This window comes from Ursus americanus, chromosome 3, assembly GCF_024610735.1.
Source record: "Ursus americanus isolate L20-20 chromosome 3, mUrsAme1.1.p, whole genome shotgun sequence".
In the NCBI taxonomy this organism is placed as follows: domain Eukaryota; kingdom Metazoa; phylum Chordata; class Mammalia; order Carnivora; family Ursidae; genus Ursus; species Ursus americanus.
Window position 1 is genome coordinate 62,039,069 of NC_142129.1, and position 27,673 is coordinate 62,066,741.

The 27,673-nt window shown below is 35.3% G+C and overlaps 1 long non-coding RNA gene and 1 pseudogene across 18 annotated transcripts in view; one reads left to right on the plus strand and one right to left on the minus strand.

Moving 5' to 3' along the window:
• LOC123789238 (uncharacterized) overlaps nucleotides 1–27,673 on the plus strand; it is a 685,069-nt gene that overhangs the window by 96,570 nt on the left and 560,826 nt on the right. The gene's annotated exons all lie outside the window — the stretch shown is intronic.
• Nucleotides 19,026–21,735, minus strand: LOC148110405 (Y-box-binding protein 1 pseudogene; annotated as a pseudogene).

A 27,673-nucleotide genomic window follows, 5' to 3' on the forward strand; every position in this document is an offset into this window, starting at 1 on the left:
AATACTAGAAGGAAGCTGTATAATAATCAGTGGATGTGTATATAAATCTCTTTCTTTAAAACTCCCTTATTGCATCCATTTTTTCACTCTGGGGGCATGAAATTGCTTGAATTTCCATTTCCTTTTCCTCTCATATTTAATTTTTTTAAAAAAAGTTTGAGTTAGGAACTTTGAAGCCTCCTTCTTCTCTGCTGGACTCTGTGTTCAAGGACCTGCACAGTATAGCAGGCAGTATGCAAATTTAAAGTCGACCAAAGACAAAGGTGTCTTTTGCTTCATTAATACTGTTTGTCAGATTCTTTCCATTAAAATTAAAGGAACTTCTTTTTCAAAGATTATAAAATCAGCAAAATCTAATCATTTTTGACATTTGTATTTTTAAGTGCTCAAGGAATGTATTTTTCATCTCAAAGCATTTTAGATTTGTGTTTAGTTAGGAATGTTTCCCCGCTCTAGTTGGCTTAGCATGCGAGGAATGATTTTGACCCTATAAGGCAATCACAAAAGTATTTCTAGTAGGACCAAATTAATTAAATAATTTATTTTAAAACCATTAAGATATACATATATATTGAAGTGCTCTCTGTGATATACAATAGCAGTTTAAAATGGATTTCTAAACATTTCAGGATTCAAAAGCCTAAAAGTTTATATTTCTCCATTTTTTTGATGTACTAGTACTAGAAGTTCTTTTGACAAGCAACTTTTGAAAGTTGTTGGAAAAGCTAAAAGCCATTAGGACTTCATAATTACTATTTAGTGTGCATGTGTGTGCACGCGCACCCACGAAGCTTTCCTGCCCTAGCTTATGAGCTTCTTGACGTAGGGATGATATCTTTTATCCCTGTGTCCCCATCTTGTTCCATTTTATCCTTAAGTATGCATACCTTCCCTGCCACATTGGAGTGCTCATTAAACGTTTGTTTAATAAATGAGTGAATAAGCAAACAAATCAATAAATAAAAAAATAAAATATAACTCTAAAAGAGAAGGAACAAACATCAGCATGAAAGGTGATTGCTGCTTTTACTGGGTAATTTTACAAACATTTCCATAGAAATAAATAATTTCATCAGTGGTGTATTATAATAGATTTTATTACAGAGGCTATAAAATAAAACATTGTGTATTTCAAAAGGCAAGGGAAAGACTTTAACCGGCACTCATGCCAGTGGTGTTAAGTGATTAGAATAACATTCTGAGGACTTGGAGTTAATTATATCTTAAAGATCACTCGTGGTGGTTAAATATTTCTCCTTATATAATACTACTTTAACATAGATGTAGTCTCAATCATGATAAGTTGATAAAAATATTAGAACTATTTTTCTATGTGGATACTCCACATGAGCATTATCCATTTCCTAAATCCCTCCATGTTCTACTTCATCAGAAATCACTATTGGCTCTACCTCCAGTATTTTGGATCTGATTGCTCCTCACCATCTCCATGTGAAGCACTTCATTCTTAGCCACCATTAGTTCTGTATTCTAACTAGTCTCCCTGATCCTCCTCTTTCCTCTCATTCTCTGTTACCAGCCACAGTGATTTTTATAAGCTTAAATCAGATCATACCCATTTCCTGGTTCAAATACTCCAATGGCTCCACTGCAGTTAGAGTATAGTTCACCCTCTCTGACCCCTCTTCATCCTTCCTTGCTGACTCTGCAGGACCTGGCCTTCCCCATTCTATGATCTCTTCTTCTCCACTGTGCCACAGCCACTCTGACTGCATTCTAAGCTTCTTCCCAACGGAGAGTCTGCATTTGCTGTTTACTCTGCTTGGGAGGCTCCTACCTCACCTTTTTGAAAGCCCGTCCTTCAACATTTCAGGCTTTGACTTTCATTGTCTCAATGTCTCCATTTCTAACTACCTTAGCTAAGTGAGACTCACGTCAAATCGCATTTCTCTGTTTATTTTCTTCATGGCGAGGTAAATGACTGGTTTGTCATTTTCTTACTTTGTTGGTTAGAATGTAAGCTTATGAAGGACCTAGACATTCTTGAACTTGGGTTTTTTTTTGGTTTTTGGGGGTTTTTTTTGGTCTCTGCTATAGTTCCAGTGCCTAAAACTGTAGCCTATACAACCTTCTCCATGAAGATCTACATTTGAGACTTTAACCTCTTGAGGTTTCCTTTCTTTCTTTCTTTTTTTTTTTAAACATTTATTTATTTATTTGAGAGAGAGAGAGAGCGAGCACATGTGCATTAGGAGAGGGGCAGACGGAGAGGGAGAGAGAGAATCTCCAGCAGAATCCCTGCTGAACACAGAGCTTGACACGGGGCTGGATCCCAGGACCCTGAGATCATGGCCTGAGCTGAAATCAAGAGTCAAATGCTTAACCGACTGAGCCACCAGGTGCCCCAGGCATTATTTTCTAAAATTAGCCTCACATACTGTGCTATTTGGTCATCGATGGACAGACAGGATTATTTAAAGACCTGGGCTGCGATCCATCACTTTTTCATAGACAAATTGATTACTCTCTTTGACCTTAGTTTTTCATGTAAGATGACCACACAATTCAGAGAAATATCTAGGGAATGGAGGCAGAACTGAGGATCAAAGAGTCAAGTAACTTGTCTGAGGTCATAAGGCTAAGAGTAAGTCCATCTTAGAAGCCATGCTGTGCAAGCCGTGTTCCATGAGTTCCATTATTCTTTTTTCCTCTCAACACTGTAGCTGGTAGCAGAGGTGAAGTTCTAGAATCTCTTGGAGTAAGTCTTAGCTCTGATTACAGCATAGAGCATTATGGGGAATAAAACTGATCATTTAGATAAGAGAAAAGCAATGTTTTTCTAAGGTTCTGGTAATGGATAGTTTGGAGCATAGTGTTTACATGGTACTGGAACCCCTTCAGATCAGCTGCTCCAACAGCATTATTATCCATGAAAATGACTGTAAGTGCATAAGCAATGGTGCCCAGGTTTAGCAATGAGGGGCTAGGGGTGGGCTGAAAGGTAGGTAGTTTGAGATACTGGGGAGAGAGGAGAGATTTCCTCATCCCAGCAACTGGAAAAATTATGCCAAACATATAGGAACAATGTTTAATGAGGGTCATTAGGTATATCTAGTATATATGTACTGTTTGTTGTTCCTTTTTCTTCTAAATCCATGAATCCAACTTATGGAAAAATATTACTGTATTCTGGTTGCTGGTCGAAAGAATATATTCCATTGTGCAGGATGGAAGTCCATCCTTAAAAGGTATTATCTTTCAGGTCCTCAGTGGGTCATTTCATCATATATAAAGCTGATTTCTACAGGGTGGTGGCTTATGTAGTAAGACCAGTAATTAGTAATCCTGTGGCTTCAACCTGTTGCCTTATTTCCTTTGCATTGAAGTTGAGTTCCTTAGTAAGAGGCTGCATTGAGTGTGAGAGGTCTATTTGTTATGAGCTGAATGTTTGAGCATCCCCTAAATTCGTATGTTGCTAACTCCCACATGATGGTATTTGGAGATAGAGCCTTTGGGAGGGGATTAGGTTGAAATTAAGTCACGAAGGTAGGACCCTAATGATGGGATGAGTGTCCCCATAAGCAGATGAAGACAGAGAATCTCTCTCTTTCTACACATGCACAAAGAAGAGATTGTATGAACCCACAGTGTAATACTGGTTGTCTGCAAGACAGGAAGCGGGCCATCACCAATAACTGAATCTGCCGGCACCTTGATCTTAGATTTCTAGCTTCTAAAACTGTGTTGTTGAAAGCCCCAGTCTATGCCACTATGTTACAGCAGACTGAACTAAGACACTATCCATACCTCCTTTCCCCAAAATCTTTAACAGTGGTGTTCTAATATTCTTCCTTTAATGTCCTTGACCAACTGGTTCAATAATTAGCCCCTGAAACCTTGTAAATCCTGACTTTTGGTTTTATCTTTTTATAGATAAAATAGATTGTAAGATATACTGCTTGACATTCTACCCTCTAGGAAGATTATTTTTCACTTAGCGCCATTTCTGAGGAGGTCTGTGATGGCCCCAACAGTTCAGCTTTAAGTTCCTGCCAGCATATTAGGTGGAATCACTTGTAAGCTTACTTCAAGTTCTTTTATGTTCACTTAGCTCTTCACAGTAGACTCTCTATGAATCCACAGGGGCTGGCTGAAGGAGGAGCAGCAGAGTGGCAGGGTCAGGGATGCTGAGTGCACTCAAGGAACCCAGAAACTCCATTGTGATTCCCCTGTAGGGCTTGTTAGGGGCAACATAATGCATCCTGATCTGCCACTGACCCTGAGATCCCCATTGGATTGGCTGAGCTGTGAGGGTTAAGTGCCTTACCTTCGCTTCCCAGCCTGGATCAACTGGAAATGTTTTTCTTTCTCTGGTACCCACTCAAGACCTTTAGGTCAGAACAGGAACCCCAAATATAGTACATGCCATCAAACATAATGTTTGTTTGTTAGAAAAAGTATGTGAGATATGGTATCTTATAATCACTCCCTTTACAGGGAATGTTCTTGAAATCCACTAATTTTAACAGTGTATGTCTTAATGTTGTATATCAACATTTTCCCGGGTGGTTTTATAGGAAAATTTAAAACTTTTTTTTAAGTTAAAAAAAATTAAAACTTTTTTTCAGGAACACATAATTCTGCTATTTGTTTTTCTTCTATTTATCGTGGTTTGTTATAAAGAAATACCATTTATACAGTTGATATCTTCAGTATCTGTCATTTTTCCGATCATGTTTGTTTCATTCCAAAGCACATTGTTATCATGTATTTTGTTTTGTGCGATATTTTATTTACTTATTTACAATATTTTATTTATTTAATGATTTTATTTTTAAGTAATCTCTACACCCACCGTGGGGCTTGAACTTATAACCCTGAGATCAAGAGTCTCATGCTCTACTGACTGAGCCAGCCAGGCACCCCTCTGTGATATCTTAAAAAAATCTCCCTTTCCTCTTCTTAACCGTGTTTTTATTTGTGTTTATTCTTTTCATTGCTTCTGATGATATGATAGATTTTTCAATATCTTTTATTTCTGTGTACACTCAAGTCATCTTTTAATACGTCCTTTAAAACTCATATTGGATGGTGCCTTCCTTTAGGAAGCCTTCTGTGACTCCATCCTCACTCACCATAACATTGGGCTAGGTGGGTCTTATGTTTACTTCTTGTGAATACTTCTCTTATTGCCCAATATTATTATCTGTTTCTGTGTTTTACCTCTGTACTAGATTGTTACCTACTTGAAAGCAAGGGCCATCTTTTATTCATCTTTATTTCCCCAGTATGCAGTGCTACATATTGGAATACTATTTGGAAGGAAAAAATACGTCAGTACAAATAACTTGGAGATGATGCCTTCCATCATGACAGAGCCATGCAAATAATGAGAATCGCTAGCCTGTCAGAGACTAATGCCTGACGATGAGATTAAAAGGAAGATTTAGATTTTTTAAGAAAATGACAAGATTAATGATCATGATAATTTCTAAACATGAAGTTACTATTGAGACTTACATGGAATAGTGGAATATTATGGTTAAAAAGGAACTTAAATATCATTGAGTCTAGTATCCCTCTTGATACTGAATGAAGAGAAAACAGTCCTTGAAAGTTAAGAGACTTGAAAAAGGTTGCTCAGCTTGTAAGTGTTTAAGTCCTTGTTAAGAGCTGGGTCTGTCATGATTTTTTCACACCATTTGCGACTCTGGCTGTCTGGACAATGTTAATCTTAGACACTCTTTTCCACTTCTTTCTGCAGCCCTCAGCCACAGTGAGGCAACTCACAGGGTTCAGTGATTTCAGAATCCTTCCAATTGCTACTGATTTTATGAGTAAAAGCAGAGTGGTTTCATCAAAACTCTGTGTAATTAGAATGGAATAGTATTTAGAGAAGCATATTTTTCAGCAAACGAAGAGCTCTTTTCATATTTGATGCCTTTAGAAAGGTTCTGGTACCTAACAAAGCACCTACGTGGGACATATAGTATTTGCTTTAAAATACTTATTGGATAAATAATTGTATAACTTTAAAGGCAGCATTGTTATGGTGGTTGATTGTTTTGCCGGTGAGATTTCTTAAATTTCAACAAATGTATCATGTTTATTTTAGTCCAGAGATAGAAACAGATCCAAAGGGATGTTTGACATTTAGTGTCTTTCTCTGTGCTCTTCTTATAAATGGTCCTATTCTGGCATCTTGTCAGTTTTGTAGTACCCTGCTACAATGTTTATCCTATTATTTACATATGAAGGGTCTTTTCTTGTGGCAATAAAACAAGCCACTCATGTTTAGAAATAAAATTAGTTTTGGTATTTCTAATTTGTTTACATCATTGTATCTGTTTCCACAGCTAAGTTGTTAGACAACAATTTCCTACACTGGAACAGTTATTATCATCTTTCTACAGGTTAATAAGATCGGCTTTGTAAAAACCATTATTGACTATCAAGGGACTGTTACAGAAATATTCTGTGACCTACTATACCACTTTTTACCTACCTGCTTTTCAATACTAGCTAATCACAAGCAAAGTTTCACCCTTTTAAAATCCTAGTCATTTTTGGAGCAACTTTTTATAAGTTAAATCATAGGACAACTGTACCATAATATACATCCTAACTATGTTAATAAAGTGTGATTTGACTGCAATTGATAAAAAATTATATTCATAAATATTGATAAGTGCAAATGGCCGAAGTAGAATGCCTAATACGTATACAGAATCTCTAGCAGCTGGAGACGTGATCTTATGTTCTGTAATCTATGACCAACAGGTGGCAGCAGTTCCCAGAGGTTCTCACTGGAGAGCACTTAAAATTATACAAGTTATAACTCTTATCCTTTATTCTTTACTAGGGCTGTGTAAAATACAACGTATTTAAACTGACTGACAGACAACTCTGTTGCTTTAGAAACAAAATTACTTTATTCAATTACATTTAGACTTATATGTATAATGTGCATTTATTTTTTATACTGTGTTGAAATATCTGTAGTACACCAATAACTAATTTCCTTTTTGTTGAAGGAGGTTGGGAAGTAATGACGCATTGAGTACATTAACTCTTCTAACTCTTTATCCCTGGGGATATTTTAAAGAAATGACTGTACCGATTTCTTAAAGATTCCATTTGGCTATAACATAGGACTGGATTTTAGTTGTTATTTAGAAATAGGGCATACCACAACTACAGAAGTTTATAAAATTCAGTATCAGATTTACTGACAATACCATGTTTTATAGTTCTGCCCATATGTCCTCCTTTATTAAAGAGAGTGTCTTTTGTGTACTTTGTTGTGCCTTTGTAAATGTATGACCATATATTATTCATTGATTAGTTGATTTGTTCTAATGTATCTTTCATTACAAGGACACATTAAAACAATAAAAACAAGTACATTGATACATTTAAGAGAAAAGTTATAAAACACATCAGAGTCGTTTGCAGGTGTATTAGAACTAATTACTCATCTACTAGCATCACACGCCTCCAACTCCAGCCAACCTCATGCATCCAATAACTGCTGAGAAGGGTCATTTTTTTTTCTTTTGGATTTTATTTATTTATTTGAGAGAGAGACAGCATTGGCAGGGGGTAGGGGCAGATAGAGAGGGAGAAGCAGACTCCCCATTGAGCAGGGAGCCCAACATCCAGCCCGGCTAGATCCCAGGACCCTGAAATCAGGACCTGAGTTGAAGGTGGACACTTAACTGACTGAGCTACCCGGGTGCCTCAAGAGCAGTCTTCTGATACCGGCTTCAATCCATGATTCAGCAGACATTTTAGGTAATGTCTAGAGACATTTTTGGTTGTCATAATTGGAAGGGGTGTACTCTTGGCATCTAAGGGGTAGAGGGCAGTTATGCTGCTAAACAGTGTAGAATGCACAGCATAGTTCCCACAAAAAGAATTATCCTTCCCCAAATGGCAATAATGCCAAAGTTAAAAAACTCTAGTCTTCATTAGCTAGAAAATTCAATTATATCCATATTTTAGGAATACATGCATAGAAAGACCAACAAATTAGAATCCAGGTGCAGAAGCTAAAAAGTAGAAGTATGGTTATAGTAGGTTTTTTAAGAAAAAAAAAATCTATCCACCCATTGATGTATCAAAAGACCATATTGTGAAAAACTTTATTTCCTGAAAATTATGAATGTAAAGTGCTATAGTAAGGGAGTCCTAAAGGGTTAGTTTATGTTTTTAACCTTGTACAAGAAATCCCTTTGGAGAGCCTCATTAACTACTCAGCAAAATTCAAAGACTCACAAAACGTATTTCGTTCTGAATACACCATTGAAATATCACTATGTGTCCAGTTGCTTCTGAATTCTTGATTTGTACTCCAGAGAATAAGTACAAAACAATCATTTTTCCCTATCTATCTTGTCTCCCAGACTTATCCACATTTTTGGAATCCCAGACTTACAAAAACTGCTTTCCACCTTGGGAATTAAGGGATGTAGGGAAATTTCATGGAGCTGATTTTGCTCTTTCAGTCTGACTTGTCCTTAAATAATGTGTGTGTGTGTGTGTGTGTGTGTGTGTGTGTGTGTGTGTGTACGTGTACCATATGGAGACATTCCAAATACTGGAATCTTTCCACGTTCTAGAAGACTTTAGTAAAATGTATTTTGTGAGGTTTATAACTGCATTGACATAGAGAATATTTAGAACAACAAAAGGTCTTTAGGTTCAATAAATTGAAAACAGCACAGCACATTTTGTAAGATTACTGTTAGGCACCTAAATAATGTTCTTCTTATAAAAATGTACAGTTCAGGGTCTTAAAATCTGGCTTGGCTTGAAATTTCATATTATTGTATCAAAATGTAAATATTCAAATTTGGAACTATTGCTTTGATTTGTAAGAAGTTCAGATGTGTCATCTAATAAGTACATTTCTGATTCATTTGAATGCTTTTTGTTAAAAGTAAGAAAAAAGGAAACAAGAAGTGGGGAGGTTATGCTGGTACAATAAACAAGTTTCGTGTAATGATCTAAAGCTGAGTGTATCTGGGAGAATTGTCACTGGGCTCCTTAGATTTCTAGCAACTACATAAGCAGGAACTCAACTTCCCCATAATGTACAGACTTGACTTCCTCTGTTTTATAATAAAAAGAAATGTGTCTCTGACTTTGTAAATCAAGTCCTGTGCTTTGGTTAAACTGATAAGCATTTTTCAATTTTCTGTACAGGGCTTATTTGCTTCATGATGGCTATGTTATGTAAAGAACAAAAATGAGATTGGAAATACAACTTTGGCCAAATGATATTTTCCCATATTTTAGGATACTGTAAAAAACAAAGAAAAATCAGACAATAACTATGATGCTTTTATATTTAAATGCATTGCACCAAAAAGAAAGTGTGTGACATAAATTGTTAGCAGCAAATATTTGCATGTATTTGAGGAATGCTTTGAGTAGAAAGTAAAAAATAAATAAATAAATTCTGATAAGAAGGTGTTCATCCTTACAACATTTATTTTTTCTGCACATGTACTTTCTATAATTGAAAACAGTTCTTTATTCTGTTTCAAGTCTTTCATAATAAAACTTGCATAAAGAAAATATATAGGGTATTTATAGAAGGCCAAGATTTTTCTACCAGGTTGAGTCAGACACAACCTAATTTGTTTAATATTTTTTGTCATTATTATTAATAAGACAGGATAGTGTGATTTGGTCATGACAGATTGCACGCTCATCTATTTAATAACTGTGTATTGAACATTTGCTATATGTGAGGTACTCTTCTGGGAGCTGGGAATTAAGCTTTCAATGCAATGGTCAATGTCCCTGCCCTCATTTCTAATGAGACCATCAGAACAATGGAACCCATCATGTATTATACCCTTCTCAATTATATGGACCCCAGTTACAATAATGGAAAACTTTATAAACACTGGCACTAATTAGAAATATTAAAGTAGGGGAGCCTGGGTGGCACAGCGGTTAAGCATCTGCCTTCGGCTCAGGGCGTGATCCCGGCGTTATGGGATGGAGCCCCACATCAGGCTCCTCCGCTATGAGCCTGCTTCTTCCTCTCCCACTCCCCCTGCTTGTGTTCCCTCTCTCGCTGGCTGTCTCTATCTCTGTCAAATAAATAAATAAAATCTTTTAAAAAAAAGAAATATTAAAGTAAAATATGCTATTTTAAGAATCTGTTTTAAATCCTAATAATATTCTAACACCAGCAATAACAGTATATTGTAGGAGCACCTGGGTGGCTCAGTTGGTTAAGTATCCAACTCTTGATTTCGGCTCAAATCAGGATCTCAGGGTCATGAGATGGAGCCGTATGGTGGGCTCCTCTCTGGGTGTGGAGTCTGCTTGAGAATCTTTCTCTCTCTTTCCCTCTGTCCCTCCCCCCACTCTAAAAAACAAAACAAAACAGTATATTGTAAATATTTGCTTCTTGGCTATAAAATGCTTAAAAAATTTTATATTTAATAATCCTATTTTAACATTACTATATGTTTCCTCATGTATGAATATGCTGATACCTTTTAGTAAAGTCAGCATAATTATTTTAATGATTTCTCAAAGTACTTCTCTTCTTATAATATATATAGTATTCAATATATTCATATATAATATGAATAAGATTACTAATCTGCTTGATGATTATACATAAAAATTTAGAAACACTATAAAATTCTAACACCCAGAATTTCCAACAATGGAGAAAAGCCTGGATAACTCAAAGTACTGTTTCATAAATGAAATTGCTCAAGTTCTTTCCAGTCTGTTTTATGTAGCACTGATTTGTAAATAACCTTAGAGAAATGAGAGCTTAGATACTTGAGGGGAGGTCCATGTTTCGCCATTCAGAGCATTAAGCGAGTATCAACTTCAGAATTTAGTACAAACTCAGATAAACTGAGCACGATCTAGATGGGGAGGGGATGGAGAGAATTCAAGATATTGATAGAGTTCTTTTTAAGTAAAAGCTGTAGTGTAAGTAATCTCTTGTTTAAGCACCATATGAAAGATTACCCCAGGTCACCCATATGGCGGATGGGAACGAGGAAATCTGCTTTACTTCAGAAGCCAATACCAAGGTGGGGAGAGAAGCAAAGTAAAACCTCCATCTGCTGGAAAAACTAAAATAAGTCTTACAATGCACATAAAAAAATAAAACTAAAGAACAAACCAAAATAGGTTATCTCAGTAAGGCATTGCCACTTCTTTTTCTCCCATAGTCTTAATGTTAACGTGCTGCAATAAAATATTTTATTGCATGTATTAATTATAAGCCCAAAGTCCCAAATCTGGTTTCCTAGGGCTTACCACCCTTGAATATTCCTGCCACCATTGGGATGATCTCCCACTAGTGGCTTGGCCTGGTGGATTGATCCTGCATACTACTTGTAAAGAGTTAATTGCCTCTCTTACTAAAAGCAAAGCAGAATTCTCCAAGTTTTAAGATAGAGGTTTTGTCTGGTCAGAAGTAGATAGAGGGAAAGAAGTTTAAGACATTGGACTACAAGTTTATCTGCCTATGGCCAAGTAAACCGTTTTCCTTCATCTCATCATCTAGAATAGATTTCTCTGCCTGGGTCATTTCTTTTCCTCTTGAGGTTTTTTGGTAAACTATTACCTATATGAAATGTCTCAACTGGGAGGTGAGGTACTTTGGGAATGGAAGGTCCAAATCACGATATACTTCGTCTTTTTTAACACCCCATGGACAGGATTTACCTCTTTCTCTTGATTAGGAAAGTAGTTCTAGGGACTCCTGGGTGGCTCAGTCAGTTAAGTATCTGCCTTCGGCTCAGGTCATGATCCCAGGGTCCTGGGGTGGAGCCCCGCATCAGGCTTCTTGCTCAGTGGGGAGTCTGCTTCTCCCTCTGCCTGCTGCTCCCCCTGCTTGTGCTCTCTCTCTCCGACAAATAAAAAGAATCTTTAAAAGAAAAAAAGGAAAGTAGGTCTATGGCCACATATATATAAAGAATATACACAAGGGTATTTAAAGTACTGGATATATGCTTGATAGATACCAATGTATCCACTTTATGTGACTTTAAAACAGAAGAACAAAATGAAATCTTCCTGGAAGAGCACAAAAGGAAGATCTCACAGATATATTTATTTTCCTATTGTCAAAAACCTTCCCCATGCCCTTTGTCTTTACGAATGATCTACATTTTGAAAAAGGAAGTAAATTATAATCATATTGAACATACTAAATATATATGTTGTCTAACTCTCGAGTTTAATACTAAGACTCTGTGCTCCCATATGAAGAAGTTTGTTTTCTGTGAAGCCACCTTTTGGGATAATAGAGGAGGATTTAGGAAGAGCATTTATGTGTACTAAAGATAAAAATGTTCAGAGATTACATCTGTTAGAAGAGAATTTTTTAAAAATTTGCACAGTGATTTTTTTTAAGAAAGAGATAAAGTATAACTCTAGAAGAAAATCAACTGAAAAAGAATGCTAAAATTAGTGTTTACTATCTCAAGATTTCTAAAATTAAGTAAATTATAGTAAGACACTACACAATAAGATTTTATAAATAATATTCAGTTGAAAATAAAATCAAATAGCAATTTACTTAAGGAAGAAAATGTGAGTGATGTAAGAGGTGAAAAAACATTAAAAATATTTCAGCATAGTGAAAACTAAAAATCCTGTTTTTTAAAGTGAGATGATTAATGAACATGTCCTCAAAAGATGTAGATTGGCCGCAATAAGGCATTTTAAAAATTATTTCCTTTTCATGCAGATTATTTGGTATTTGCCCATACATCAGTTTAAAAGGTTATCATAAGCAAGGTTAAGAACATGATATTGCGCTTAAAGAAACTGTAATCAGGAAATTGGATCATTACACACATAGTTTAATTGTGAGATGATTCCTTTCAGGGAAGATTTAAGTATCAAATTTAACAGGTACTAAAATTCCCAACCTTGTTCTCACATAAAGAAAACCAAACTTTCTTAACAGTATAGTGAATACGAGGAGGAATAAAAGAAGCATCAGCAGTGTAATAACATACACAGGGTTAAACAGTTCTTTTTCAAAGAAATGTAGAACTAAAATATTCCTAAAGGTCACATGCCATCTCTTCAGCCCATTTAAGGCTTCTGAAATGCCACTCTGAAGTAAAATAACTACCTCTCCAGAAGAGTCATTCCATTAGAGAGCCAACTAACATCAGTACAGAGATAAATGGGAGAACAGAAAATTGATTTTACACTTGTGCTGTAAGTGTGGTCAAATGTTATAGGCCAGCACATCAAATAGGATTTCAAAGAATTGCTGTGCCTGGAAAATAACAACATAAGAGGATGTGGTTAAATACAGCTTAATAATGGGTCTGATGTGCTCAGTGTATAGTAAAATATTTATTTACTCTTTCTATTTGTAATATGACGCATTCATATATCACTTTTCTTTTTGTTAATAAATTTATTATTTCAATGTTCCTGTAACTAATACCTTTCATTTCAACTCATGTTATCACACGTACCCAGAGGCATGTAAGTATGTAGCAGCAATGATTTATATTTTGTTTGATTTGAAGCTTATAGATTGTACCTAATAAAGATATTTTAATTAAATTTTGTTTTATATGATGCCAGGTCCATATGCAAATATTATCCAGATCAAAATATTAAAAAACTATTTATCAAAACTACTGAAGTTAATTAGATCCACTGGAGGCACAAAATGGATGTTGCTTTAACTTTCTGTGATTCCTTTGGCTTCTCCGTGATGTTAAAGTTGCTATAATGCTCAGTTGGGACCCACCATTTCTTTTCAGGTGTTTTTGACCTCACTGTGGTTGAATAGCGTCAGGTATGATGAATGTGGTACAGTGTATTCCTTCCTCACTGTACTAAAGAGTCTCGGGGGGTAAGTAGAAAGCTGGGCAATGACATTTTTAAAAGCCTTGGTGTGCTCTTGGCAGCTTAACAAGAAAGTCATGGCTAATATTTTTTCTCTCTTATAGACATTTAGGGCTGTTCAAGACCAAGATAGCCTCTCTCCACATGTTGCTAAGCAAATGATCAATTCCAGGGTGGAGTAAAGAGTGAATGAATTTCCACTGAAGTAAGGAAAGGTGATTTGGGAAATTAAGTTCTTTCTTAAAGATGGTTCTAACAGAGCAGGCTTTGAAATCTACTCTGTCTTTTCTCCATGCTTTCCTTCACACCTTGTTCTTTCTGTGTCTACAGATTTTATAATCTCATATCACTCCTCACTACTCCAGTTTATTTCCTTTTGTTCTTCATTGGGAGAGAAGAGAGATTTTGAGCCATGCATATTATCCATACTTTATCCTAGGATCTGGGCTGCTTCATGGAATTTGAGTCTATTCTCAAGGAAAAAAATCACCTTGCTCCAACTCCAAGTGTAATTTTGAGAGGAATGGAGTTAAATTTGTATTCTAAACTTCTTACTGGAAATGTCACCTTATTATTATTGTTTTTTTTTTTTAATTGAGGAATACTTGACATGTAATGTTACATTAGTTTCAGGTGTACAACACAATGATTCAATATTTATATATATTGTGAAATGATCACCACAAAAAGTCTAATTAACATCCTTCTCCATACATAGTGATAGTGTGTGTGTGTGTGTGTGTGTGTGTGTGTGTTTGTGTGTGTGATGAGGACTTTTAAGATCTACTTTTTTAGCAATCCCATTCTAAATCACCATTTCCACCTTGCTTCTCGAAATCAAGATTGAGTCTAATAATTTAAAACACAGCTTTCTTTTCTTGGTTACTTATGTACAATCATGTAAAGAGTTAATATAAAAAAAGAGAGTCTCTGAATGTAGGTGCATTTGATAGTGATGATAGGATCGTGGAATTTATTAAATACTCAAAGTCTTCCCCTTATTTAGTACCTGGGCTCCTCCTAGGAACTTAGGTTCTTTTTAGGGGGTAGGAGGAAGCAGTTATATCAAGGATACAGTCTTACGTTTGTATGGCTCTGGGTAATTTAAAATAAATTTGTGTATATATTCTTTTATGTGAGCTTTACAAAAATTCCAAGAGATAACCAAAGCAGGGACTATTATCAATCTTAAAATCAGAAAATTGAGGTGCAGATAAACATTTAAAGAGTAATTACTTGCCTGATTAGCATATAGTAAGTATCTTTTCCAGTCTAGCTACTTGAAATCACCTTATTTTTAACTGCAACATGTTCCAAATCCTGAGTAAATGGGAACCACAACATACATTTAGACGTTCAGGCCTTTGTTATATTACAAGACCATTTATGTTACCAGAAAGGAAAACCAGTGGTCCATAAGCAAGATGTGACCTAGAGTCACATTTTATTTGGCACATACAATGTTGATTCTTGAAGTATTTCTTAAAATTAGCCCCAATACACAAACTTTGAGGATCATACAAAAATCTTTATTTTTAAAATTTTTATTTTAATCATCTGGTGCTCACCATGACAAGTGCACTTCTTAATCCCCATCACTTACTTCACCTATCCCTTTACCCCTCTCCCCTCTGGTAACTATCAGTTTGTTCCTTATAGCTAAGAGTCTGTTTCTTGGTTCCTCTTTCATGCTTTTTCCTCTTGCTCATTTGTTTTGTTTCTTAAATTCCACATATGAGTGAGATTATATGGTATTTGTCTTTCTCTGACTGACTTATTCCACCTACCATGATAATCTCCAGCTCTATCCATGTCATGCAAATGGCAAGATTTCATTCCTTTTATGGCTGAGTAATATTCCATTATATATATATATATATATATATATATATATATATATATATATATATATATAAAATCTCACAGCTTCTTTACCATTTGTCTGTCAGACTACTGTAAATAATGCCGTAATAAACAGAGGGGTGCATGTATCAGTTTGATTTAGTGGTTTTGTATTCTTTGGATAAATACCAAGTAGTGTGATTGTTGGATTATACAGTAGTTCTATTTTTAACTTTCTGAGGAACCTCCATACTGGTCTCCACCGTGGCTGCATGATTTGCAAGCCCACCAAGAGGGCACGTGAGTTCCTTTTTTTCTATATTCTTAGCAACACCTGTGAGTTCTTGCGTTGTTGATTTTAGCCATTCTGACGGGTGTGAAGTGACCTTACTACCTCATTGTAGTTTTTATTTGCATTTCCCTGATGATCAATGATGATGAACATCTTTTCATGTGTCTGTTGGCCATCTATATGTCTTTTTGGAGAAATGTCTGTTCATGTCTTCTGCCCATTTTTAATTAGATTATTTGTTTTTTGTATGTTGAGTTGTATAAATTCTTTATATATTTTGGATACTAACATTTTATCGGATATGTTATTTGCAAATGTCTTTTCCATTCAGTAGGTTATCCTTTAGTTTTGTTGATTGTTTCCTTCACTGTGCAGAAGCTGTTTATCTTGATGAAGTCCCAATAGTTTATTTTTGCTTTTATTTCCCTCGCCTTAGGAGACATAGCTAGAAAAAAGTTGGTATGGCTGATGTCAGAGAAATTATTGCCTGTGTTGTCCTGTAGGATTTTGATGGTTTCGTGTCTCATATTTAGGTCTTTAACCAATTTGAATTTATTTTTCTGTACAGTGTAAGAAAGTGGTCCAGTTTCATCATTGTTTTTCACATTGCTGTGCAGTTTTTCTAACACCATTTGTTGAAGAGACTGTCTTTTTCCCATTGGAGAGTCTTTCCTGCTTTGTCTAAGATTAATCAACCATATACTTGTGGGTCCATTTCTGGGTTTTCTATTCTGTTCCATTGATCTATGTGTCTATTTTGGTGCCAGTACCAAACTGTTTTACTACAGCTTTGTGATATAACTTGAATTCTGGAACTGTAATGCCTCCAGCTTTGTTTTTATTCTTCAAGGCTGCTTTTGCTATTCAGGGTCTTCTGTGGTTCTATACAAATTTTAGAATTGTTTGTTCTAGTTCTGTGAAAAATGCTATTAATATTTTGATAGGGATTGCATTAAATGTATAGATTGCTTTGGGTAGTATAGATATTTTAACAACATTTATTCTTCCAATCCATTAGCATGGAATGTCTTTCCATTTCTTTGTGTCATCTTCAGTTTTTTTTTATAAGTGTTTTATAGTTTTCAGAGTACAGGTCTTTCATCTCTTTGATTAGGTTTATTCATAACTGTCTTATTATTTTTGGTACAATTATAAATGGAATTGTTTTCTTAATTTCTCTCTCTGCTTCTTCATAATTGGTATATCATGCAAAAATCTTTATATGCAAATTCTCTTGCACAATTAGAATGTCTGAAAACACAGGGCTTTCTTCCTGGTTGACAACAAGTGCTTGGAGTTAAGATGGCAGCGATAGCCCATTTGTCACAGTTTCTCTTCAGTGGTGGCTTCTTTCATTTAAATATCCATTGACTCCCTGAGGGATTTCAGATTCACAACCTCAGACAAAATCACTTGAAAAATTAACAAATCATTTCAGGTTTTAGTCCACCTGGTAGCTACCACCACTGTACATAATATGCCTATAGCTCCATTTTAAAATTATCAAATTTAGGTAATATTGAGCCCTGATTATGAAAGAACTTAGTTTGCTTATACCACTTCCGTCTACCTTCATCCCACTTAAAATGTGTAATGCACATTAGTTTTAGCTCTTTTACTGAGTATCATTACAGATTTAAACCATTTATTTCTAACAACTCCAGGTATCTCTTGATAATTGTCTATATGAGCTGATTCTCAAACACTTTTCCCCCCACATGTATGCCCCAACTGTGACCAGGTATATTATTGCTTTTATAGTGTCAGACTTGATAACATCTATAGCCTTTTGTGTAATTATAATTTTCTTTTATACATTGTTTATCAGTTTATTTGAAAGACTTAAAAATAATAACCAGTATTAAGTGTGTGGAAATATTATTCACTATAGAACCAATCGGTATAACTGAATCTTTACAGGAGGAAATGTCATCAATCCTATGCCAGGAAATCTCTGCCACTCAACAGATACTGCCTCAATCTGTACAGTCAAATAGATTCTCATTTCTTACATCCTATCAGACTCACAATTAAGCTATATTTTAAGAGGTTGCATAAGTGACCTATGCATTTTTGTTATTCCTAGAGTTTCTAGCTTACTTTTAAAATATATATGAGAGATCACCCTTTACCTCATTACCATCACTACTTATTGAGTGGAATCCATTTTGTTCTTATAGATGTCCTACTGACTGACTCTTCATCATTAAGATTAACTGCTTTGTAGACTTTTGCTCAGCTGTCTTTTTGGAATGTACTTTAATTGAAATCCTGGTTCAGTATGACTGTTTTTAATGCAATTGTGTTCTTTATTTGCTCTTTTATTTTTGCTGAAACAGATCATCAAGTATTTTTTTTTCTTCTTAAAAAAAAATATGAGGGAAATAACTTCGCTGAGTCTCTTCCTGCCTGAAACTAACTGTATTTTCTATCTACTTATTCATAGTTTCTGTTAAAATATGTTTTCAAAATCACTTTACTTCATAGCTTTGGAGATATTGCTCCATTTTGTCCTTTCATTCAGTAACTGGTGAAAAGTCTAATAAAAATTTGATTCATATTATCTTATGCATAACTTGTTTCTAAACTAGGAAGTTTTTTGAGATATTCTCTTTATTTTACTTTATATTACTTTTTAAAAAAATTAACCCTTTATTAACAGATGCTTGCCATTTGTTGACTTCTTTTTTACATCAAGTTGTAAACTTTTATTACAAAGTAAAAATGAGGTTCTTGAAAATCTCAACTTGACCAGATATGAAAAAACTTAAAAAACCTTTTAGAGATGTATTAAGAAAAAACAGGCTTTAAAAAAAAAAAACAAAAAACAAAACAGTTTTGTCATTATCAAAAAGAGACAACTTTAGGTAAAAATAATAAAAACCCCATGTTCCATAGATAATGCAGATAGTTCTATTTACCTTTTCAATGGGCAAAAAGGAAGCACTTAAGGTCTTCAGCTCCAATCTTTTGTTCATTTCTTATTGATGGAATTTCATCTTCATTGCTTCATGTTGAATGACTAACCAGATGATGGTAGAGATGATAAGCCCGCATTTACTCAGCAGCCCCTGCTTAGCCTTGGAGCCAATGAATTCTCAGCTGCTTTTGTCTCTTTGCCATCTTGTGGTTTAGAGTTTTCTGGGTGTCTGTGTTGGTAATTGTTGTGGTAGTACCGATGCTGAGGTGGCTGCTAACCTTGGGTCTCATCTCCTTGATTTTCCTTATCTTCTTCATTGCCATTCTATCTAAGCTATCTTTAGCAAGAAGGCCCCTTATGGAATCTTGGCCTATAACTCAGAGATGATATAGATATAGATATAGATATAGATATAGATATAGATATAGATATAGATATAGATTCATTCTGTCTTACTGGTCTACCTGTTCTCCTGCACCTTGGTTGTCTGAACCTTCCATCACTTCTCTCTGCATAGGAGAGTCAGAATCCAAGGGGTGGACACCGGGAGGGTCTCCTTATGTAGTGAGGTGGAAACCACTGCCTGTGGTAGGGTCTGCACTGTGGGGCCTAGATTTTGGGAGTACTCTCTGATCCCTCCTTCTTTTCTCCACTCTCACTATTCTGGTAATTCTTCTGGTAATTGCGTGGACGACCACTGTGACGTGGATAGTGTCTATAATTGTTTCCCTCTGCTTTCTCTCTGAGATAACTATTACACAGATAGGATAATAAGAATTAAACCTCAGTATCTGCTAAGTTTTCATTTGTCCAGACTGAATGCCCATTATGTTGTACCTAGGAATAGAGAGGAACTTCCTCCATCTGATATACAGTATCAATGAAAAACTTAGAACCTACATCACTGATACAAAATAAAGGTCTGAATGCTTTCTCCTTAGTATCTGGAATAAGGCAAAAATATTAACTCTACCACTTATATATAAAATTGTATTATATTTCTTATATGCACTGAGGCAAGAAAAAGAAATAAATTATATCCAGATTAGTAAGGAAGACTAAACTGTATTCCCAGATGTCAAGATTGTCTATGTAGAAAAAGCTAACAAATATACAAAAAATCTTCTAGAGCTAAAGGAAAGTTTAACAAGGTTGTAGGATTCTATATTAATATACAAAAATCAACTGTATGCCTATACAGTTACCAATGAACAATTGGAAACCAAAATTTTAAAAATACCATTTCTATAGTAAAAAATTATATAAAATATTTAGAGTATAGTTTACCAAGAGTTCCTACATAGTGAACTAAAAACATTGCAGCATGACACTAAACAAAACCTTAATAATTTGAGAAATATCACATGTTCATGAATCAGAAGACTTAATATTGTTAAGATGTAGATTCTCCTTAAATTTATCTATGATTCAAAAAACCCCCACCCAAATTCCAGAAAGCTTTTTGTTTTTAATAGAATTTGAAAAGCTGATTCTAAAATCTATATGGAAATGCAAAGTCCTGAAATAGCCAACAACATTTTACAAAAGAAAAACAAAATTGGAGGAATTATTCCATCTAATTTCAAGACTTACAAAGCTACAGTAGTCAAGACAGCTTGCTTTTGGTGTCAAGAGAGATATATAAACAATGAAGTATAGCACTCAGAAATAAACCCATAAGTGAATGACCAGTTGATTTTTGATAATAATTCTAACACCATTAAAAATGGAATAATCTTTTCAACCAATGGTACTGGTGTAATTGGATATCCAAACACACACACACACACACACACACACACACATCATACCATGTGTAAAAATTGATTTGAATCATTAATCTAAAATGAGAGCAAAAGGGGCGCCTGGGTGGCACAGCGGTTGGGTGTCTGCCTTCGGCTCAGGGCGTGATCCCGTCATTATGGGATCGAGCCCCACATCAGGCTCCTCCGCTATGAGCCTGCTTCTTCCTCTCCTGCTCCCCCTGCTTGTGTTCCCTCTCTCGCTGGCTGTCTCTATCTCTGTCAAATAAATAAATAAAATCTTTAAAAAAAAATAAAATAAAATGAGAGCAAAAAACCTAAAAATCTTCTAGATGCAAATACAGGAGAAAATCTTTGTGACCCTAAGTTAGGCCAACATTTCTTTAATAGAACACTCACATAAAAACAAAATCTATGTAAAACTCATAAATTAGATTTCATCAAATTAAAATGTTTTCTTCTTTAAAAGACACCAAGAGGGGCGCCTGGGTGGCACAGCGGTTAAGCGTCTGCCTTCGGCTCAGGGCGTGATCCCAGCGTTATGGGATCGAGCCCCACATCAGGCTCCTCCGCTGGGAGCCTGCTTCTTCCTCTCCCACTCCCCCTGCTTGTGTTTCCTCTCTCTCTGGCTGTCTCTATCTCTGTCGAATAAATAAATAAAATCTTTAAAAAAAAAAATAAAAAATAAAAGACACCAAGAAAATGAAATGTCAGATCACAGAATGGGTGAAAATATTTGCAAAACTTATATCCAGAACATTCAAAGAACACTTACAACTCAATAATGAGAAGATAAACAACACATAAAAACTGGGTAAAATATTTGAACAGACTCCTTACTATGGAAGATATATGGCTGGCAAGTAAATGCATTTGTCATTATGGAAATGCAAATTCACCTTACAATATGATACCAAACAACACCCACGGAATAGCTAAAATGAAAAAAATCTGACCATACCCAGTGTCAACAAGGATGTGCAGCTACTAGAACTCTCATGAATTGCTGTTGGGAATGCAAAATGCTGCAGACACTTTGGAAAACAAATGGATGATTTCTTATGAAGTTAAATATACACTTACCACATAACTCAATAATTCCTATACCAGATCTTTACCCAAGATAAATGAAGAGTTGCATGTGAGTGTTCCTAGAGAATATATTCATAATTGCTACTCAGAATTTGGAAAGAAACCCAAATGCCCATCAATTGATGAATGGACAAACAAATTATGGTATATCCATGCAATGGAATTCCATTTTGCAATATAATGGATTGGATTATGGATACATGCGGCATGACCGAATATCAGGAACATTCTGTTAACTATAAGGAGCCATACCAAAAAAGACTACACACTATATAATATCATGTATATGAAATTTTACAAAAGGCGAAACTTTAGTGATAATAAGCAGATCCATAGCTGCCAGGGGGTAGGAGATAGAAAAAGGGTATTAACTGCAAGGGCAGGAGGCAGCATTTTGGTGTGATAGGAGTGTTCTTTATCTTCATTGGATACATTTTTCAAAGCTTGTTTAATTGTACACATAAAATTGATATGCTTTATTGTATACAAATTGTACCTCAATATAGTTGACAGCTCCCCAAAGAATATGAATTTTGTTTTTGGCCCAGTTGAGTTTGAGGTATCTGTCAGACATCCATGTGAAGTTGTTTAGTATGAAACTAGACATAGGAGAAACATCCAAGCTGAAGTTGCTAATCTATGAATCATCAGTATATAGATAATGAAGGTGGCCATGGGTCACATGGTGGAGAGTATTTAAAATGAAAAGAAAAAAGGTCAAGGATGGGACCTGGTATAATATTCACATTGAGGAATGGGTCATCATCTAATTTAACTGAATTGAATGGTTAGAGCTGATTACTACCAAGTCAGTCTAGTCAAATTAGCAGTTTTAGAGAGGTTAATGATTATTTCCCTTTGTCTAAATACTAAAATTGGTGGAATGTGCATTGACCTATGACTATAAATGCATTTAGGAATTTATACTAAAGGACATAGATAACTACCTTGAAAGTACAGCAGTGATCTTTAAGAATGAGGACAAAAGTTCCAGAGCAGATAAAATAATTAAGGATAAATATCAAACAGACAGTAGAGCACTTTTGCTTTCTAGGGCTTATTATAATTATGAGAGTTTGGCTACTCCTCACTCATTGTTTTTTATAGTCTTTTGCCCTAACGATGCTAGGCAAATGCCAAAGATAAAACATACCAAATGTTGATTAATTTTTTTTCCAAATTTCATTTTATTTATTTATTTATTTATTTATTTATTTATTTATCTCTTTTATAGGGAGGCTAACAACTCAGCATTTTTTTTTTTTTGGTATTCATTTTCTGTTTTAATTCTCTAAATCTATTAAAAACAAGATATTGAAGAGTCTACCTTTTTGTTTTTATCAGAATAATTCTTTTTTCCTCTAGTATCCTAAATATAAGTATGTATTACCTGATTGTACCAAGAAGTGTTAGCAGTCTTACTAGAAAATCATATCGAGGGCCTCTTTTACTTCTGAAATATGTCACCTGTCCTTAGTGTGTAAAGCAGTGCATTTTATTGCACTACTGCATTTCTGGATATCTCCTTTTTCTGAGCATATTTAGGAAGCTGGAAGACTTTACAAAGTCGCAAGATATAGCATATACACTGCAACTTTTCAGGGAACTTGCCCTAACACTTTCTTTCCTTCTCAAACTACTGTAAATCTGGCAGCTGGAGAAAAGCATGCTGCAACTTTAACCATAGTTGCTTGAAAGAGGACACTGAGGCAAACCTGGGCAGAAATGCCAATGGGCTGAGTTTGTGGATTATCTAGGACCTCAGCATGGATTGGCATCAAATCTGCTATTAGGGAGTGCTCTATGCCTCCATGCCAGAGAGTACGCTACTGGTCCAAAACTAGTTATTTGCCAGTGAAGGCAAGAAAACAGGCCGTTGAGCTCAAGTTGTTGGTTCACCCGGAGAGTTCCTTTTCCAGTTCTCTATGAAGTCAGCGCATAGCCTCATGTTGAAAGAGCTAGAAGCTAGCGTGACTGATAGATGACTTCCTATACGCATTCAGTGTATCCTCCCAAGAAATCTTCATTACCCAGAGTAAATTGTGAAAGTCTCCTCCTTAAAGCCCCAAGGAAGCTGACACACGGAGAGAATGATTAACAACAAAATGCAGCTAAACCAATAACAAAACCTGAAATTCAAAGTGGTATTACTTGTAACTAGGTCTGTTGACACAACAAAACTCTCAAAAAGGTATTTAAATGTCGACATTTTCAGGTTATATCTTCACATGTTTTGAACTGCTATTTTTCTTAAATAGCAATTAATCAAGTACATAACAAAAACAAACAAAAAAAGAAAAACAATTTTGGATCTTTCTCATGAAATAAAGACCTCTGATTTAATCTAGTTCAGTATCAGAGAGTATAATAGAAAATTCACACAGATTTATCAAACACATAGCTAACATCCCTAATTTATATAATCTTTATACAAATTTTATATAGTATGTTAATCTTGGAAAATAATTACTCTAAAACACTCCAATAAAACTAGATTAATTTCATTTCTTTTTTTTTTTTTTAAGTCCATAGACAATGTTTCTCTAAGAAGCTTAGCTAATTGGGTAAAGTATTTCTTTCTATAATGGCTATACCCTTTCACAAAGCAAAGATTATTTGAGAGTTCTACATAATAGAATGTGTCAAAATGAACAATTCTAAAAAGAGAGATAATCAGAGAATTATGCAAATTATGACACTGAGGTAATAGCAAGATAAGTTTTGTAGCATTTATTCAGATCTACAATTCAAGGGTAGTATTATTGGTCTTACAAAGTAAGGATTGGCGGGTGCACTTTTTTTTTTTTTTTTAAGAGAGAGAGAGCACACACCACCAGTGGGGGTGGGGGGCTGGGCAGAGGGAGAAGGAGAGAGAGAGAATCTTAGAATCTTAAGCAGGCTCCATGCGGAGCCTGATGCAGGGCTCAATCTTACAACCCTGAGATCATGACCTGAGCTGAAATAAAGAGTCCCACGCTTAACCAACTGAGCCACCCCAGCACCCCAGTGGGTGCACATTTTATATGAAACTCATTATATCCAAAATATTTAGCACTTAAGCTCATTATAGACTGAATTATGTCCCTACAAAAAATCATATGTTGAAGTCCTAACCCCTAATACCTCAGAATGTAATTGTATTTGAAAAAGAGGGTTTTTAAAGAGGTAATTAAGTTAAAATGATGTCATTATGGTATCCAATATGAATGGTATCCTTATAAGAAGTAGGAATTTGGACACAAACACAGAGGGAAGATGATATAAAGTAGGAAGAAGATAGCCAAGTAGAGAGGCCTGGAATGTAAGCCTTCTCTCATGGCTATCGGGAGGACCGACACTGCCAACACCTGGATCTTGGACTTCTATCCTCCAGATCTGTGAAAAAATAAATGTCTGTTCTTTAAGCCACCCAGTCTGTGGTATTTGTCATGGCATCCCTAGCTAAGATAATGCTGTAGCATTAGCTACAGTACAAAACTTTGTGGAGAATTTTATACTGAAAAAGAGAAGTATCCAGTTTCAATTGACTATTTAGAGAAAACCATGTTCCCAACCGTAATGCTTGGAAGATATATGCGAACAGTATTAACCAAAAGACAGTAGCTAATTGCGATGTGAAGAATATTCTTGGTACGGTTAAGTTTAAGACAATTAATTTTTTTAATTTTAAAAATTTTAAAAATCCACACATGGTTCTCATTGAATTATAGGAGATTCTAGTTAGATACTCAAACTCCTCTCTTCAACGTTGCTAATTCACAGCACTGTATAAAAGAGAACTGTCTTAAATGAGTAGAGTGTTGGCACTTAGTTTCAACTGACATTTTAATATATGTGAGAGTCATTGATTAAGCTTTGAGGGATTTTGTACCATACTGTCCTTACATAGGTAAAGAAAATTAAATTTATCCACAAGAAAAAGTGAAAAGAAATCAATTCTTATGATAAATAGATTTAAAATCTAATATTTATATTAGTGAGGTATGATAGAGCAGAGTTTGATAAACTATTCCTATAAAAGGCCGGATAGTAAATACTTTATGCTTTGCAGACCACATGGTCGCTGTTGCAGGTAATAAACTATGAAGCAACTATTGATGTTATGTAAATGGTGGTATTGCTGTGTGCCAATAAAACTTTATAAAAATAGATAGTGGCTGGATTTAACTTGTAGGATGTAGTTTGCCAACTCTGTAATAGAAGACCGCAGGTTTATAGAAGAGAGAACAAAAGAAAAATAGCTTTTTCTAGTGTCGAATTTGATTTGGAGAAAGTTTCTTTTTTCCTTTTTGTTTTAAAGTCGAGATTTTCTTTTCCATATAAAATGATCTGAATTTCTCCCATCTAACCTCATTTAAAAATAAGAACAATAAAAAAAGATTTCGTTGGAATCTCTCTTTGGTGAGGTAAATTTTAACACTATTTTTCTAAGACTCAGGAAAGTAGGAAACATCATTTTACAGTTTTTAAAGAATTTGTGTGCAATCTCTCAGGGCATTTTTTTTTTCATATGATTTTCCCTAAGTATATTATGTACTCAGAAAGAAAGTTATTTAACAAGACCAACTGCATGAGATGTTTGGGTAAAATTTACTAGGCTTAGTTACTGGTTACTCAGGGCCATGTATCTTTGTATGATATGCCCATAGTGCATTTTTAAAAGTCAAAAGTGAAAGCACTATTTTTCCTTAAATGCCAGTAGTTTTCATGTATAGAGTTTCAGGAGGTATACTATCACAGAGACTATAGGAAAATTACGTTAGTTTTTATTAGCTGTCTCTTTTATCTTTATTGATGGTGAGAGCAGAAAAATACCAAATCATAAATTTTCTGCAATCCTCTTGCCCTGATAGAATTCAGGAAATGGAATGTGGAGAAAAGCCTTTACTTGCAGTATCTCCCAGGAGTGTAGGAGAAGGGAGGTAGTTCGTGTACCTATTGGGTCAGGGAGAAAGGGTTAAAAGGGTTAAAAAAGAGAGATGAAGCAGCGATGGGAATTTGGGAAAAGAGATGTTTAAAGAGGATCTGTAGGAAGTCATCCTCTATAATGTGATGTAATCCCCTTTTGTGTCTCTAAGAAAAAAGAAATATTGAGAACCTGTATGCTTGTAGAGGAGTTTGAATTCTTTTCGTGTTGCGAAAGATAACTTTTGAATTTGGCATTAGCTTGAGAACAGTATAACTCAGTTCTGTTATCTTTGAATTTTTTTCACTGGCGGTGATTTCATTAACCAAAGTTTCTCTAAGTTCTGAATCTCAAGGGTCTTAGAGAAGTGTTTGTGCAAATCACTTCTATATTGGGCAAAGCTACCAGTGATCAAAGGTACTCTAAAAGGGATTACATTTCTTGTTTTTCCCTCTCACAGAAAGTTGTTAGCTGTACTGCACATAAGCTGAGGTAGAAAAGCACCTGGAACAGATTTTGTGTGCCCTTTTTTATAATGCAAAAGTAAAATAGAAAAGCCTTTGTCCTAAGGGGGAAAAATGTAGGAGGACTTTTTCTTCAACTTAACAAGACTAGCTCTTTCTAAGGGGTTTCCGAGCTCTAATAACAAAGCTGGAGGTCTCCTGGAAGTGAAGGATGTGATGACCCCTCAGCCAGTCCTCCCACTATTTACAGTTTTGGGGGACGAGATGGCCCCAAACAAGGCCCAGGGGCAGGGAAGGCAATATGATCTTTCATTTAAAATTAACAGTACGTTAGCCTTGATCAAAAGGGACAAAGGGGTCAGATACTGTAACTTGCTCTCATCCTGCTCTTGTTGAACGTGGCAATGTTTTTAAGTGGAAAAGCTTGGTTTCTAGGAGCTATGATATCTAAAACTCAGGTTTACTGTGAAAAGCTCATCTGTACTCAAGTTTCAGTGGCAGCCAGTGATGAAGATGAAGTCAGTGAACAAGTTCACAGTTGAAATACAGAGTTGTCAGAGATGC